The sequence below is a fragment of the Armigeres subalbatus genome, unplaced genomic scaffold, assembly GCF_024139115.2.
Source record: "Armigeres subalbatus isolate Guangzhou_Male unplaced genomic scaffold, GZ_Asu_2 Contig395, whole genome shotgun sequence".
NCBI lineage: Eukaryota > Metazoa > Arthropoda > Insecta > Diptera > Culicidae > Armigeres > Armigeres subalbatus.
The window spans coordinates 61,946-80,349 of NW_026943146.1; the positions used below are offsets into that span (position 1 = coordinate 61,946).

The window sequence follows — 18,404 nt, forward strand, 5'->3', positions numbered from 1 at the left end:
TTTCGAATGTTTTTTTAATCTATTTAACATAGAATCAAATTTTACTGCTATCGTCGAATTTTTTTGATTAAAACGTGAGTATTGGAGCAGTCGTTGATCATTTGCAAAGTGACCTTATATGTGAAAAAAAATTACTTTGTAAAAACTAGATATTTTGTTTTTTGAAACACTCTACGTTGTATCATATGTTTTTATGAAAGAATGAGTCAACCATACTCAAATATATGTTATAGCGGAAGGCGAATATTAATCTCTGCACAGTGAGTCAAGATAAGCAAAAGTAAAAAAAATGCGAAAAGGCGTGTAATTCCCGGAACGTAAATAAATTGATTCGACTAGATTCTGGTGTCATATTAGAAATTTGGAAACAGTACTCGTCGAAAGAAAATCCTTCAGCACGCGATGGCATATGAGCAAGTCAAACCACCTTCCTTTTGCCAGTGGAGATATATCAGCTTCCACACTGATATTCTTACCTCCCCCTTCATACGAGAGTTTGGAAGGTCGTGCGATATGTGCCATCACAAATATTGCCCTCTGCTCGCTTTCAAATCGACTTCTATAAAAACATTCTTCATGCCTGTCGTATCCTAACGGAACTATCAATTCTATACTTTCGCCTCTAATTCTATCATGAACATGTACGTCTAAGTTTGAAAGATGATATTAGCATTTCCATCAAATTGGTAGTTAGAAATTCAAATGGATTTATCTTAAATTTGGAATTTTTTTTCCTGTGACTAAAAAACTGTCAAAATGGCCGATAAAGGTCCGAATTCCTGCATTTCAATAAAAAATAACAGCAATCAATATCCTAGACGTGCCTAAGCAACAACGTCTTTCCCAATCAACAACGCGTCCTTCAACGAACCGATGATTTTTATTTTTCCCAGTTTCAGTTAACAAGCTAGTGCTAGAGTGTCTCATTTTTATTCCTTTCTAGCAGAATATGCCAAGCACAAGATTGTAGAACAGGCACACGCCACAGTAGCGCCGGTCTGTTTCATTCGATTTTCCTCAGGCTCGATACCACAAGCACTGGTATAGTATTGTTCCGTATTTACACAATTTTGTCGTTAACCGTCGATGTTGTTTCCATTCATAACCGGAACTGGGGCTTCATAGTGGTCCTGAAGGGTGAATTGTTTTTATGATGGACGCTATGAAATTAGTTTTTGTCCCATTTTCCTAACAACATACTGGTACTGTTTTCAGCTTTTCCAAAACCAAGATACTCAAACTAATTAAGCATTATAGGTTCTAAAGCAAACAAGCTAAACTCGACAGAATCTTCCAACCGGGTCTGGAATCTGACTCATCATAAACGGTTCAACAATACATTTTGCGATTATGCTCTTTTGAAACTTTCGTACTAGAAACCGTGGATTTATCTACTTGGGGCTCTGAGGGCTCATCGCGAAGTTTTATCAATTGTGAAAAGTTAAACCCAACGCTACAGTCAAATTGCCTTCACGCTTTCGAACCACTTTGCACGGATGTTCCTTGTCAGGAAATCTGAGCCAATGTTTACCGACACGTTGCCGTGCTTCGATGCTGCAGCGTCCGCCGTTGATTTGATATCTCACTCAATTGTGTCGCACATATTCAAATTTGTGCTGTTGAGGGAATGAGCGAATGGTTTTCTATTTCAGGTTTTGTCCACATTGTGTAGAGCGTCACGAGCGCCGCCGCGGTGGTTGTCTGGATGTCACGCAATAAATGAAGTATGTTTACATTTACATACATTTAAAGATGTAAGCTCCTGGAAATCAATAATTTGAATACATACATGTTCTGCCTTTCTCGTACACTAAGTGCACGTAAAAACTCTACACACTACCCGCTAAAAGTATGGAAGCGTTAAGGCTCCGCCAAACACGCGACGCGATTCTATCCTAATTAATGCGGTTTGAGTGTGTTACTTCTACGTGAAGTTAAACGATTTACAATGATATGGATCATCTAATCATGCTAATATCAGCTTCTAAACTTAATACGGAACTAAACTTAATAATTACGGAAATCCTGGAAAAAAACTTAAAGATCCAGTTCAATCGGGTTGTAAGTGAAGGTGACGTAGGTCTACGTAGTTGTTCGAAATGGAAGGTATTTGTCATCATAGTTTGTGTCTCTTTATTAACATAGATATCATGTTTTGTACCAACTAGAAACTTCGTCTTGGGTCCACTTTCTTCTGTTACTTTTCCCATCAAAACACATGTTGAATTACTTGGAGCACATAAACAAACTTTGCGGGCAGCAGGGACTATGTCCAAGGGCTTGACGATCCCTCCCCAGGCCATCTGCGAGTTGTGGGGCTTGCCTAGGATGTGGTGGGGTTTGACAGTGGGCCCTGTTAAATTCCTATAAAAAGCAGCAAGTCCAAGTCCTGGTGTCTGGTGGGACACCAAACAGACCTGACACGACGGCCCTCCGACGAGACAGGAGGTTTGCGCAGGCCCAATAATTACGGAATACCAATAATTACGCGCAATATAAGAGATAATTCGACTCGATATAATCGGCAATGACCTAGGCGACAAATAAAGGATCACGATTGGAAGCTTGGAACATGGAACTGCAAGTCGCTAGGTTTCGCAGGTTGCGACAGGATAATCTACGATGAATTACATCCCCGCAACTTCGACGTCGTGGCGCTGCAGGAGATTTGCTGGACATGACAGAAAGTGTGGAAAAGCGGGCATCGAGCAGCTATCTTCTACCAAAGCGGTGGGACCACTAACGAGCTGGGAACAGGCTTCATAGTGCTGGGCAAGATGCGCTAACGTGTGATTGGGTGGCAACCAATCAACGCAAGGATATACAAGCTGAGGATAAAAGGCCTTTTCTTCAACTATAGCATCATCAACGTGCACTGCCCACACTAAGGGAGACCCGACGACGAGAAAGAAGCGTTCTACGCACAGCTATAGCAGACATACGATGGATGCCCACTGCGGGACGTTAAAATCGTCATCGGCGACATGAACGCTCAGGTAGCTCAGGTCATCGGACCGGATAGTCTGCACACCGTATCGAATGATAACGGCCAACGATGTATAAACTTCGCAGCCTCCCGCGGAATGGTAGTCCGAAGCACCTTCTTTCCCCGCAAAAATATCTACAAGGTCATATGGAGATCACCTAACCAAGAAACGGAAAACCAAATCGACCACATCCTAATCGACGGCAAATTCTTCCCCTACATCACGAAGTGCGAATATTGAATCCGAGCACCACCTCGTTGCAGTATGCCTGTGCTCAAAACTCTCGACGGTGTACAACATGCGTCGAAGTCGAACGCCGTGGCTAAACATTGGGCGACTAGACGATGGTAGACTAGCCCAAGGATATGCGCAGCAGCTGTAAGTGGCACTCCCAAGCAGTTTGTGCAAGAGAGCAGTTTGTGCAAGAGAAGAATGCAGCATGGGCGAAATTGCTGCAACACCGCACGAGGTTCAACGAGGCACAATACAAACGGGTGCGGAACAGACAAAACTCGATTTTTCGGAGGAAAAAGCGCCAGCAGGAAGATCAAGACCATGAAGAGACGGAGCAACTGTACCGCGCTAATAACGCACGAATGATCTATGAGAAGTTGAACCGTTCATGTAAGGGCCACGTGCCACAGCCTGATATGTGTAAGGACATAAACGGGAACCTTCTTACGAATGAGCGTGAAGTGATCCAAATATGGCGGCAGAACTACGAAGAGAACGCGCGCAGGACATAATTTTACCGGCTCCGGATCTCCAGGAAATCCAGGAGGAGATTGGCCGGCTGAAGAACAACAAAGCCCCTGGGGTTGACCAACTACCAGGAGAGCTATTTAAGCGAGCCATTTAAGGAGAGCGCTGTACTGGGTCATTACCAAGATTTGCGAAGAGGAAGTACTGCAAGTACTGCAGAAATGCCGCGAATACAACGTGCCCACACATCGTCTATTCATCGACTTCAAAGCCGCATATGATACAATCGATCGGGACCAGCTATGGCAGCCAGTGCACTGATACGGTTGATCAAAGCGACGATGGATCGGGTGCATAGTTCGAGTTTCAGGGGCATTCTCGAATCCCTTCGAAACCCGCAGAGGGCTACGACAAGTGATGGTCTTTCGTGTCTGCTATTCAATATCGCTTTGGAAGGGTAATACGAAGAGCAGGGATTAACACGAGTGGTACAATTTTCAATAAGTCCGTCCATGATGAAGTCCATTCGTCCGAAGATGAAGTACATGATAGTAAAAGGTTCAAGAGAAGACAATGTGAGCCACCCACTGCGAGTTTGCATCGAAAATGATACCAGCAGAGAAATTCGGAGACGCATAGTGGCTGGAAATCGTACGTACTTTGGACTTCGCAAGACGCTCCGATCGAATTCGGATTCGCCGTCGAACTAAACTGACAATCTACAAAACGTTCATTAGACCGAAAGTCCTCTACGGGCACGAGACCTGGAAGATGCTCGTGGAGGACCAACGCGCACTTGGAGTTTTCGAAAAGAAAGTGCTGCGTACCATCTGTGGTGGGGTGCAGATGGTGGACGGTACGTGAAGGAGGCGAATGAACCACGATTTGCATGAGCTGCTGGGAGAACCATCGTTCGCACCGCGAAAATCGGACGACTGCGGTGAGCCGGGCGCGTAGCCAGAATGTCGGACAGTAACCCGGTGAAAATGTTTCTCGACAACGATCCGAAGGGCACGAGAAGGCGAGGTGCGCACCGGACAAGGAGGATCGGACCTTGCGGACCTTGCGTAGACTGCATGGTTGGTGACGTGTAGCCATGGACCGAGCCAAATGGAGAAGACTCTTATATACCGCACAGGCTTCTTCGGCCCGCATTGAAAATGAGCTAGACTTTTTAACGCGCTTTTTTATAACTCAAAGTATTTTGACCATAATTTCTGAGCCCATATCCGGATCTGCCAAATTTTCAATAGAAACCACTAAAACAGGATTTTACGTCGAATGCAATTTATTGCAAGTCAATCGATCGTGGATAAAAGCATTAACAGCAAGCTAGACTTTTTTACACGCTTTTTCATAAAAAAAATATTTTGGCCATAGCTTCCAAACCCATAGTTCGATCTGTCAAATTTTCAATAGGAAACAAAAGGACATGATTCCGCGTCGAATGCAACTTGTTGCGAGTAATTCGGTTGGGGGTCAGTCCATTAAAAGTGAGCTAGATTTTTTGCTCGTTTTTTATAACAAGAAGTATTTTGGTCATAATTTCTAAGCCCGTAGTCAGATCCACCCAATATTCAATAAGAAACAATAGAACAGGATTCCGCATCGAATGCTTTTTGTTGAGAGTAAGTCGGTTTCATTAAATGTGAACTAAACTTTTTTTGACGTAGGACTTACGTCTTTCTTTACTATACTGGGTGTCATTTAGATTTTTGGAAATCGAGAGCGTTACGCTGGAAGGGAAGATTTTGAACGTTACTAGCGCCTTTATCTTTCGATGGATTTTTAAGAATTATATATCAATCGACTCGGACACTCTCCAGCAATTTGCGTATTTCATTGAAACTTAAGATTATTAACGATAAGCTATTGAAAATTTCAATTCTTGACAAATCCAGTAAAAATTTCATATGTAACCAATCCCGTGCGTTCCTAACACGGACATCAGATTGCGGTATGTTACGGGCCTTCGGGTCTATCGGAAGATTTTCTTTGTGTATAAAAGAAGCAGTGTTTGCCGTGTGCGAGTCATTACAATTTGTGACAGCAGCGCGTACTGACGTGCTTTTTGCTCGCGCATTTTTTCGTTCGTCGTTTCGTTCGTCATTCGTTCGTTCGCTGTGTTTACCTACATAGCGGCATCATGCAGTCACCAGCGGTAGAACTGCCGGTGGGTCTGCGAATATGCATGAAAGAAGTGGGCGCATTTTTTTTGTCATTCTGTGCTTGATGATGTTCGGATGCAGTGGGGTCGGTTGAGATGGATGCAATAGCCCATCGTATCGCTCGGAGTTCACGGCTAGAGGCCGATGATGGCTGCTGCCAGTGGTGATAGATGAAGAAGTATAAAATTAGAGAGATTTGGTCTGCTCATCCAGGTGATTGGTTTCATAGTCCACATGATCCCGGGATGGGTACGAGTCATGTCATATTTGTTAAGTTGTGCTTGTGTTACGGACTACATCGACAAAGTACCGATAATGAATGATTTACAAGCTCTCTCCGTGTATACGATGCTACAAACACACTGCTGCAGAGGCAAAGCCTACCGATATCGCTTGGAAATGATTTCGAGGAAGTAATTTTCTTGAAATGAAGGCTAACACCAACATGCCACCACAAAAAAGCCACGGTTGATTTCCGGTTGAAAGTCAGTCAGTCAGTACGGTAGGCATCCTCGCGGCAGTACACCTCTGCACCGATCAAGTTTCGCGAACAAGAAACGGGTGGAAACAAAAACCCCAAACGAACGGAATCTGGCCGAAGACAGAAAAACACCGGCCTAGCAAGGTAAGGACTCGGCAACAGTCGGCTCCCACAAGAAATAGGCTAATTTCACATTCGCTTTTACACAGTGTTCCTCCACGTTGGAAACAAGCGTCAAAGAAATCGGATTCTTCCACCGCATGGAAACGCGAAAGTGAATTCCAATCGGAAACTCTTGCAAGGCTGCAGGAAACAAAAGGTAAAAGGAGTCTCAATACACATCAAAAAACGAATGAGGCTAACTATTATTGTCTTGACAGCGCGAGGATTGCTTTAAAACGGTCGAGGTAGGACACATAAAGTCATCACCATCAACAACACCCAAAGAAGCCTTCTAAAAAGAAGTAAGTTTGAGACATTTTCCTTGTTTACATCATGCTAATGCGAAGCTTTGACAGGGCTTCTTTAACAGACATTATCTACCGTACTGGCATCGGATTTGAAGTAAACAGTGCCCGCACGTCGTTCGAGGCATCGGGCAGTAGATCGACGTGCAGCGGCCCACGCGGGTAGGAGAAAGTAAACAGCACCCTCACGTCGTTCGAGGCAGCGGGCAGTAGATCGACGTGTAGCGGTCCACGCGAGAAGAGTAGGAGAAGGCAAACAACGCCCCCACGTCGTTCGAGGCAGCGGGCAGTAGATCGACGTGGAGTGACACGTGTGCAGGATCGACATTCCAGCGTCCTATTTCGTCAGACGGTGACAACGAGGACAAATAGGAGAAGCGTAAACAAGTCATCGTAGTTGGGGCACGGAGCCGAGCGAGTGTTTAGCCACAAAGTGGCGTTCTGAAAGATCGCGTTATCGAACGCATTTCTGCATGCTGAAACCCCTTCGCACGTATGCGGAGAACTCTCAACGGGGCCCCGTTCATCGACAGCAGTACAGCAGAGCATCAGTCGTGTCAACAAGGTACCTTAGTTTTAAGTAGCGTAAGAATGAGCACTCGTAAAGAATATATTTGTAACAATGCATATGTTATGCTAGTATTTTGTTAACCGTGTCCCATTGACTGCACGAGTACCTTATGAACCAGTACAAGTTGCTTAGCCGGGCATGATCTTTGAATGCAATAGGTCTCGCCCACTCAATAGGCATTCCTGTGTGCAATGTCAGCATTTGAGCGATAAATAAATTTAGTTACAAATGAAAATAAGAAAAACGTTATATTGGCACCCAACTAAAAAACCCACTTTTGTTTTTACAAGTTGCAATCAATATCTGTCAATTTCGGTCAAGTGAGAGCCTAAAGTGAGTCGTGTAGTGTGACAACTATGGACATTCTTCATCTCTCGGATGATGAACTGGATTTTGAGATCCAACTAAGGAAACATGACCCCTATAGCTGCAAAACAAGATGAGAGAAGACTGGCAAGTTGCGCACAATCATCGAGTTTGAACGTTCAACCCTGGATGTTCCAGAAACAGCAGACCATGTAATAAACCAAGCCGAACACGTGGACATATGTCAAAAGAAAGTACAAATCGTCTACGATCGTCTAATTAAAGCACTGGAGGAAGAGAATTCAACAGAGTTGGCGATATGCAGAAGCAAACTACTGCACTATAGAGGTAGGGTAGCTATGATCAACAACAAAGAGTTCGCAACATATTCACGGAAACTCGAGGAATACATTGAGACAGCACTTCAGAGAATCATCGATTTTTTCAGCAGCGTTACGCTGCTGAGTCCACCAATATTGAAAGCAATGGGAGATGCTCCAATTCTACCGGATGTGGAGGTGCTAGCTTCACAGCTGCGGAATGCGAATCTACAACCAAGGCGTAACGAACAACAACAGATCAGTGCTAAATCACCTCAGGCTGCAAGCTCACCAAACGAGGAAAGACTTCATCTACCTAGGTTTCCTCTAGAAAGATCTCGACACGACCAGCAGAATCAAAGTGAAAACGCGCCAGCATTTACCCCGACAATTCCAACACCAACCATACAGAGTCGGACTGGCGCTCAAGCTCATCAAATTCCTAACAATGAACCCATGGACGTGCGGGATGACGTAATACGCTACCTTTTGCAGAGCAGAGGAGATCCAGGACGTAATCCAGCCAACTATACACAACAACATTACCGCTCGACCCAGCCAATTCATAAATGGCCCTTTTCGTATGGAGGAGAAACCAACGCTATGCAGTTAGCTGTTTTTTTGAACCGAGTTAAAACCTATGCAGATACGGAAGGGGTAGACGAGGCTTCGCTGCTTCGGGGAGTCAAACACCTTTTAAAAGGACGTGCGTTGGAATGGTACATTCGTTCATATCACAACTGCCCTTCATGGGAGCACTTCAAAAGGGAGATAAAAACAGAATTTCTTCCTCACGCTTTCTCGCAACACATGAAGCGTGATTTATACTGGCGTCTCCAGGGTCTGGATGAACCCTTCATCAAATTCTACCGTGATATCATGGCACTGTTTGAAGTGGTGGAACCGCCACTTTCAAATCAAGATCGCTTCTACATAATGAAGTCCAACCTAAATCCGGAATTCGCAGCGATAGCATCAGCCTCAAGAGTCGAAACAGTGGAGGAGCTAATTAGAGTTTGCAAGGATTACGATGAAGCTCGTACATACTCTCAACGCAGTCGATCGTCACAAATTCCACGGCTCTTTGGCACAACGCAGGCAGGGAATGCTTCACAGAGGACAATCAGAACATCGGCCCCTGGGTATTCTTGGAATCGTCCTCCACAAACAAGACCCCAACAAGTAAATTTGGTAGAAGAGGATGTAGAATCTCACGAGGAACCTTTATTCCCAGTACCACAATTTGAACCGGAAGAAACAAATATACTCGACTCATCCAGAACAGAAGATGGATTGCAAGAAGTCAACGCCATTGGGAGTAACGTATGGCAATCAAGAGTATCAACACAACCAGCATCACGACCACATCCCACCATCTCTTGTTGGCAGTGTGAACAACAAGGTCATACATTTCCGAACTGCAGAAATCCGAAGACTTATGTATTCTGTTATCGTTGTGGAAAGAAAGGAGTAACATCGCGGAATTGTTCAGACTGTTTCACCAGGTTAACACAAGCGCTACCCGAACGAACAACGGGTTCGGGAAACGCTCGTCCGGGGTTTCCTCAATGAAGGGGGCTGAAGCTCCGGTTACTGTGAAAATCCCTTCCCTTCAGCAAACAAAACATTTCCGCAACATAGCATCCATCGTGTTCGATACATCATTAGGAGACAACAGGCCATATGCAGACGTAACTATGATAAATAGAACCATTCGTGGACTACTGGACAGTGGAGCCACATGTAGCCTGATGGGAGGCTCATTATTATCCATCGTTGATGAACTGGGACTAACAAAATTTCCAGTTAAAGGCGAAATCAAGACGGCTGACCACACATCACACTCCGTGTCATTTTATGCATACTTCCCAATCGAGTACAACAACAAGAAGCTAGTCTTGCCGATTCTATGCGTAGAAACACTCCCATCAACATTGATACTTGGGATGAATTTCTGGATCAAGTTTGGGGTACAAATTACGATCTGTGGGATTCAAGTTTGCAGTGACACTAGTGCCGCGACTATTTCATCCCTTAGCGTACAAGAGCAAGAATCACTGAAGAGAATAATTGATTTATTTCCAACGTCCGACAAAACCGGGCAACTGGGACGCACCAAAATATATCAGCACAAGATCGACACGGGAACAGCACAGCCTTTCAAGCAAAAGTATTACCCCATCTCTAAGTTCCTGTTAGATGATCTCAACAAAGAGGTTGATAGAATGTTAGCTCTTGGCGTTATTGAAGAGGCGGTGTGCTGTCCCTGGAATAATCCTGTCGTAGCAGTGAAGAAAAAGGATGGCTCAATGCGTCTCTGTCTTGACGCTAGACGCCTGAACACAATAATTGTACAGGAAGCATACCCCATTCCCCAAATTGCATCGATCATGAGCAATCTAAGCGGCAGTCGATACCTATCTTCAATCGATTTAGAATCCGCGTTTTGGCAGATTCCTTTGGAAGAAGACTCCAGACAAAAAACCGCTTTTACTATACCCCAACGAGGACACTACCAGTTTCGCGTTGTTCCCTTTGGACTTTCCACCGCCAGCCAAGCGCTCTCTCGTGTAATGAACCATATTTTCATAGACATGGAGCCGCTGGTCTTCGTCTACTTAGACGACCTCATAATTGCGACAGAAACTTTTGAGCAACATGTGGAGGTTCTTAAAGAGATCGCCAAGCGACTTCGCTCGGCTGGACTCACGATAAACGCCACGAAGTCCATCTTTTGCCGTCGAAGCTTAAAATATTTGGGCTACGTTTTGGACGAGAATGGGTGGAATACCGACAAAGAGAAAACAGAAGCAATAAATAACTTCCCGACTCCATCGTCCAAGAAAGAAGTTCAGCGATTCTTAGGAATGTGCGGATGGTATCGACGATTCATCAAAGACTTCTCCCGCACCGCAACACCTTTAACGGAGTTGACCAAGGTAAAGACAAAATTCGTATGGAACGAGGCGTGCGAGCATGCCTTCAACACACTAAAGCAACACCTTTGTAGTGCACCGGTTCTGTGCACCCCAAACTACACTAAACCGTTTTCAATCGCCTGTGATGCTAGTGACATCGCAGTAGGAGCGGTCCTTACCCAAGAGACCGTTGGACAAGAAAGAGTAATCTGCTACATGTCACAAAAGCTATCACCATCTGAACGCAAGTACTCAGTCACCGAAAGAGAGTGTCTAGCAGTGATAAGAGCTATTGAAAAGTTCAGGGGGTACGTAGAGGGCAGCCGTTTTACCGTATACTGCGACCATTCCAGCCTCACATACCTAAAAACAATGAAAAACCCAACCCCTCTCATGGCTCGCTGGATATTGCGCCTCAATGCCTTCAACTTCGACATCAAGTATCGAAAAGGATCGGTTAATGTAGTACCGGATTGCTTAAGTCGGATAGGAGAAGCCAGCGCCATAACTTCGGGAGTGCAACATCCAACCGACACTTGGTATGAGAAGCTTCGGAAGAATGTAGAGGAAGACGGAGATAAATACCCGGACTTTCGTATCATTGAAGGAGAACTGTACAAGAACTGCGTAGTAACCGACGAAGCTGGAATTCGAGCTCATCGGTGGAAGCGGGTTATTTCAAGTCCATTGCGACAGGATATCCTTCGAAAGTATCATGACCTTCCAACAGCAGCGCATCTAGGACATGACCGCACATTAAACAAAATTCAGCAAAACTATTACTGGCCAAAAATGGCAATGGAAGTGAAGCGATACATCAAATCCTGCGCAGTGTGTAAGGCATCTAAGCCACCAACATCGACTCAAACGCCCACGATGGGGGCGACTAAACCCGCTAAACTTCCATGGGAGCTCATCTCCATCGACTGGGTTGGACCCATGGTAAGATCACGCAACGGAAATACAGTACTGCTGGTAATTGTTGATTGGATTACAAAATTTGTGATCATCGAGCCATTTCGAACAGCAAGTGCACAGCAAATGACATCATACTTAGAAAGCTACGTATTCCTCCGCTTCTCAACTCCGAGGATCATAATGACGGATTCAGGATCGCAATTTATTTCTCACGTCTTTCGGTCTCTCCTATTTCGCTACAACATAACGCACATGCGAACGGCTTATTACACCCCAATGTGTAACGCAGCAGAACGCACGAATCGGACCCTTGTGACCTGTGTAAGAGCCCTACTTGATGAAGATCAGCGCAACTGGGACGAACATCTACAACAAATCGCCTGTGCGATAAACACCGCGAAGCATGAAACCCTAGGATGCAGTCCATACTATGCCAACTTTGGTAGGAACCACATCTTGTTTACCGAGCAGTACACCCTAGCCACGATGAACACACCGGTCGATGAAGCAAAGGCTCAAGAATCAAGATTGAAAGCAGTACAAAATATTCAACTATTCGTGATTGACCGAATCCGCACAGCACATGAAAAAAGTAAACAACGCTATAACTTACGGGCTCGAGAAAGATGCTTCGCAGTTGGAGAATTAGTATGGCGTCGATCATTCCAAAAATCGTCAGCAATTGATCAACGTACGAAGAAGCTGGGTCCGAAATACATCCCTTGCTTCGTTAAAGAAATACATGGTGCAAACAACTACCTTCTGGAAGATGTAAAGACATCGGTGGTTGGCGTTTACCATGCTAAGGACATTAAAGCAGATTAGCCGCCGGCGTCATCCAGCTATGTGAACAGCAACGATATCTGTCAACAATGAGTGCATTCCGAATCACCTTCTAACACACGCCCAGCGGAAGTTTACCACCAACAGAGACCAGAGGATCGATCAGACAACAGTGCTTCACACAGGCTGAGAGCGAATCGTGTTTCACACCTGACTACCATAAGGACAATAACTCAGACAGAGCGTTTCGCAGCACTAGAACATCCATTTCCTCCTCTGGAATCACACAAACATCACGTCTGAACATCCGGAAATATTCGGGAAACTATATCCTTCTCGAAGGGTCACCAACAAGCTATGTACACAGCATCCCACCAGCTGTCGACAACGAGCGTACACGCCCCTAAACACGCAATGGATTGACTTGAGGCCCCACAACATGCTACACGAAACCTCGTCATCTGTTGTGGTAAATATCACTACTACGAAACTACGTTGTGCTGTACATATCGATTGACAACACACCGACGATAGTCCTACTCCATCAAATCAACGAGAACGAAAGAAGCTACTACCATCAAGCTACAGAGGCAGTGAATTATAAAACTGCCAACAAAGAGCATTAAGCCAACAAAACACTTTCAACGGAATAAGATGAAACATCATGAAAACACTATCAAAACGTCTTCCCAAAACGACGAAGCCGCCGAAAATCAAGCATAACGCACTTGCCAGCTTCTACGCACAACCAATGAAAGGATGACAGAGAAGCAGCACCAGGAAATCCCACCATTACGACACACGACTCACATGATCGAAAATCCCACAAAGCGACCAGCGCACCAGCTGATCGCGTTCTGAAGACAACGTACACGAATAAAAGCGCACAAAAAGCAAGAAACATGATAGAAGGTGATTATAATAATGCCATACATGTAGTCATATCTATGTTTATAAATAATACGTAGCTTTTAAGAGCTGATGGTAGTACTTTCTCGATGTGGTTCATATATGTTAGATGCCAAGCGCTCAGGTAATCAACCCATAACACTGATCATGAAGACCTCAATTGTAATAACTACCTAAATTGTAACTAATTTAAGGGTAATAGATAATAGACTTCTGTTCAGGTAGTAACAAGCTACGCTGATTCATGTATCTCGCTAATCTGTCACTAACATGTAGTGAGGGCAAGTAATTCTTTGTTAAGATAAAGATTAATTTTGTGGTAACAACTACGCAACTTCGGAGTTACATATTGTAACAATATCTTCTGAGTTGCATAACGTTAGGATGCAGCAATTGGACTCCTCAAGATCAAACAGTCTAGCAGATTTTACGAAATTTTTGTGGAGCACTGCCTGCTTCACAAAAATTTCGTCTCTCTTTGTGTGGTGTTGTGTTACGGACTACATCGACAAAGTACCGATAATGAATGATTTACAAGCTCTCTCCGTGTATACGATGCTACAAACACACTGCTGCAGAGGCAAAGCCTACCGATATCGCTTGGAAATGATTTCGAGGAAGTAATTTTCTTGAAATGAAGGCTAACACCAACATGCCACCACAAAAAAGCCACGGTTGGTTTCCGGTTGAAAGTCAGTCAGTCAGTACGGTAGGCATCCTCGCGGCAGTACACCTCTGCACCGATCAAGTTTCGCGAACAAGAAACGGGTGGAAACAAAAACCCCAAACGAACGGAATCTGGCCGAAGACAGAAAAACACCGGCCTAGCAAGGTAAGGACTCGGCAACAGTCGGCTCCCACAAGAAATAGGCTAATTTCACATTCGCTTTTACACAGTGTTCCTCCACGTTGGAAACAAGCGTCAAAGAAATCGGATTCTTCCACCGCATGGAAACGCGAAAGTGAATTCCAATCGGAAACTCTTGCAAGGCTGCAGGAAACAAAAGGTAAAAGGAGTCTCAATACACATCAAAAAACGAATGAGGCTAACTATTATTGTCTTGACAGCGCGAGGATTGCTTTAAAACGGTCGAGGTAGGACACATAAAGTCATCACCATCAACAACACCCAAAGAAGCCTTCTAAAAAGAAGTAAGTTTGAGACATTTTCCTTGTTTACATCATGCTAATGCGAAGCTTTGACAGGGCTTCTTTAACAGACATTATCTACCGTACTGGCATCGGATTTGAAGTAAACAGTGCCCGCACGTCGTTCGAGGCATCGGGCAGTAGATCGACGTGCAGCGGCCCACGCGGGTAGGAGAAAGTAAACAGCACCCTCACGTCGTTCGAGGCAGCGGGCAGTAGATCGACGTGTAGCGGTCCACGCGAGAAGAGTAGGAGAAGGCAAACAACGCCCCCACGTCGTTCGAGGCAGCGGGCAGTAGATCGACGTGGAGTGACACGTGTGCAGGATCGACATTCCAGCGTCCTATTTCGTCAGACGGTGACAACGAGGACAAATAGGAGAAGCGTAAACAAGTCATCGTAGTTGGGGCACGGAGCCGAGCGAGTGTTTAGCCACAAAGTGGCGTTCTGAAAGATCGCGTTATCGAACGCATTTCTGCATGCTGAAACCCCTTCGCACGTATGCGGAGAACTCTCAACGGGGCCCCGTTCATCGACAGCAGTACAGCAGAGCATCAGTCGTGTCAACAAGGTACCTTAGTTTTAAGTAGCGTAAGAATGAGCACTCGTAAAGAATATATTTGTAACAATGCATATGTTATGCTAGTATTTTGTTAACCGTGTCCCATTGACTGCACGAGTACCTTATGAACCAGTACAAGTTGCTTAGCCGGGCATGATCTTTGAATGCAATAGGTCTCGCCCACTCAATAGGCATTCCTGTGTGCAATGTCAGCATTTGAGCGATAAATAAATTTAGTTACAAATGAAAATAAGAAAAACGTTATACTTGGTACTAAACGACACGTACATTAAAACATGGTTATACTATAACAGTTCTGATTCCCCAGCAAACAAAATCAACTACACTGATGAAAATAAAAATTTGATTTAAATAATTACTTTCATTTGTTTGCAGAAGGCATTAGCAATTAAAGATGCACAATCAGCAATAGTGTTAATATCCATTTTAGCTTAGACAATTTCGCTGTATTATTTGTAAATGTTTTAAAAAAGTTCACAAAAAAATATTTCCAATAGAATATTTAAATAAACTTTATCTTATTCTTTGTTTTGCATTTTCTGAGAAATTGTATTTATAAACTTGACGTAGACTTAATAAACTTGACGTAGAGTTTGGAATCAAAACATTGAATATTTTTTCGTTGACGTATTAGCAGTACCTCCTCTATTTTAGTAGTAGATCTGAAAATGTTATAAATAGATTTTTGAAACTTCAAATACTATCATTAATAAAAAAATTATAAATGACCTTCATTTGCTTGAGTAAATAAGGGCTTAATAGTTAGAAACAAACCAATTCTAAGTATGTATTTAATTATTAGTTTTATTTCCAGAGGTTTTGAATAAACAAATTGCTAATAATTCTACAAAGCATGGAAGTAGTCGTTTCCAATATCAATACACTGGATTTTATTTTTACGCGATTTTCATTTTCTCAATTTTCCACTCATTTTAAATCTTTAACGCATATTAATTATCATGTGATTTTTCTTCGATTTATTCTGGATTTTTTGAAACATGTTGCGAAGAGTTTGGTGGTAAATTGAAGTCACACGATCAAAAATACGAGCGAAAAAAACTCGCGTAAAAACAAAATCCTGTGTACCTATAATCAAACTCCATAGATGCAAAAGTAAGAAGTTAAATCTAGACTAACATTTGAAAAGGGCGTAACAGCCAAAATTTATTCCTTATGATTCTTCGTCTACATATAAAGCTATATATGTGGGCAAAGAATCAGAAGGAATAAATTTTGGCTGTTACGCCCTTTTCAAATGTTGGTCTAGAAATGTAAATACGTTACGTTTATACAAGTCCTACGTCTACTCGCGGTTATGTTGAAAACATTACCCATTGCTTGTTTTTGTTTGGTGCGCACACACGCACACATACATATAATACATATAATATTATGGGTCTCCGGGACTTCTATGAAAAGTATGGTTTTGGAGCGAACAATAAGCCTTTACGTATACTTCTTTCACGAGAAAGGCAAAAAGGTTGATTCGAGAATCACAAGCCCACAGCGAAGAGTAGATTTGCATTCGCGATGCTCATGTGTTGCATTTGTATTTCTCGACCTCCAAAATCGACTGGTTACTGGCGTTTGTTGCTTGATTGGGTAAATTCCGAGATTATTTGGTCATAAAGAAAAAAGGGGATTGTCGCTTAAACGGCGTTGAAGTCACCGACATGTTTGCACGATTGCCTGTTCAGATAAGTTAAAATACTAAGTTATTATGATAATCTAAGTTATTACGATATCTGAATGTCCCCATGCAAAAATGGACCTCTTAGGAGAAACGATAGGTAGGGAATGTGGAAACTGTTCAGCAGCATATAGGGTAAGACGGTATAAGGGGCCGTCCAGAAACCACGTGGTCATATATGGGGGGAGGGGGGAGGGTTTGGAAAATGACCACGATAAGCCACATGGGGGGAAGGGGGGTGTTGCTCTCGAACCACGTGTTTTTTTTTACATGAAAAACTTTTGGTGAATAACAATAGCGGTGAAAAAAAAAACAAATCCATAAAATTAAATGATTTAATCATTAAACGCAAAGCGCATCTTGGGACCGATGCCCACGTAGCGTCTTTTCAACTCTGCGATTCAGTCTCAATTTCCACAAAGATAAATATTTGGAAAGGAAAAATGGAAAAATATTTTAAAAAAATTCCGCCGCAGATGGTTTTTTGCATCACGCCGCCGATACTTTTGCATCAGCGGACTGCAGCTACAATTTAGAAAAATGTTCATGTTTTTACAATAATTCAAGAAAAAATCTTAAGAAAAAAAACTTCAAAAGAATATCTTGTGGATATCCAGGAAAAATCCAGTAAAGAAATCTCCTGTAAAAACTTTGACATTACTTCATACAATCCTGATAAAGTGCTGGCATTCAGAATGATTTTTAAACAATTTTTTAAAATTTAAAATTTAAAAATTCTGCTGGAAATTAAAAAAATTCTGGAAATTAAAGAAAAAAAACAAAACATCTTCAGTGTAAATTCAAAAAAAAAATCCTTAAAACCCCGAAAAAAAATCCATATGAATTCTGTCTGAAAATTCAAAACAGTCCCGTGGGAAATAGGTAAGGTACACTGGGGTAAGTGGAAAATGAAAAATCGATAGTGCCTGTTTGAATTAGTGTAAAACCAGTTTAAATGATCTAAATGCGTTCAATCAAAATGGGCTGTCAAAAACAGTCAATTTTGCACCAACTGTGCGATAATTCATACTATTTTGGTCGCTTGAAATTTATGGAAGTAGATTTTAAAATTAGGAGTTGTTTTTCCACTTACCCTAGTGGGATGGGGTAAGTGGAAAACCCATGTTACCTTGACCTTCAATAGTGATGAGTAGTTACATATAACTAAAATCAATACGATAATTGCTCTGAGTATCTTTTGTGGAATATTTTCATTACCTTAACGGAATAGATCCTCAAGGAATTCTCGTAATAACTAGAGGAGGGCTGGTTTTGCCTTCTCGAACACTAAGTGTACGTAAAATCTATATGCTCGCCCCAAAGATGAACTTTTTAAAGGAAAATGGAACTTACAGGGTTATAAACTAATCAACTTAGTTTAACGAATTGAGATGATGTCTGTATGTGCGTATTTGTATGTATGTGTGTGCGCAAAGCACGTACAACATTATC

At 42.9% G+C, this 18,404-nt stretch overlaps 2 long non-coding RNA genes across 2 annotated transcripts; both read left to right on the plus strand.

Annotated features, from left to right (window-relative positions):
* The first annotated feature begins 6,342 nt into the window (after nucleotides 1-6,342).
* Nucleotides 6,343-7,544, plus strand: LOC134204096 (uncharacterized). The gene is made up of 4 exons (XR_009977777.1): nucleotides 6,343-6,482; nucleotides 6,548-6,657; nucleotides 6,719-6,802; nucleotides 6,857-7,544. It is a non-coding gene; the product is annotated as an uncharacterized LOC134204096 (long non-coding RNA).
* A 6,678-nt stretch (nucleotides 7,545-14,222) lies between these two features.
* Nucleotides 14,223-16,007, plus strand: LOC134204095 (uncharacterized). Its single transcript, XR_009977776.1, has 4 exons — nucleotides 14,223-14,362; nucleotides 14,428-14,537; nucleotides 14,599-14,682; nucleotides 14,737-16,007. It is a non-coding gene; the product is annotated as an uncharacterized LOC134204095 (long non-coding RNA).
* The last annotated feature ends 2,397 nt before the right edge of the window (nucleotides 16,008-18,404 follow it).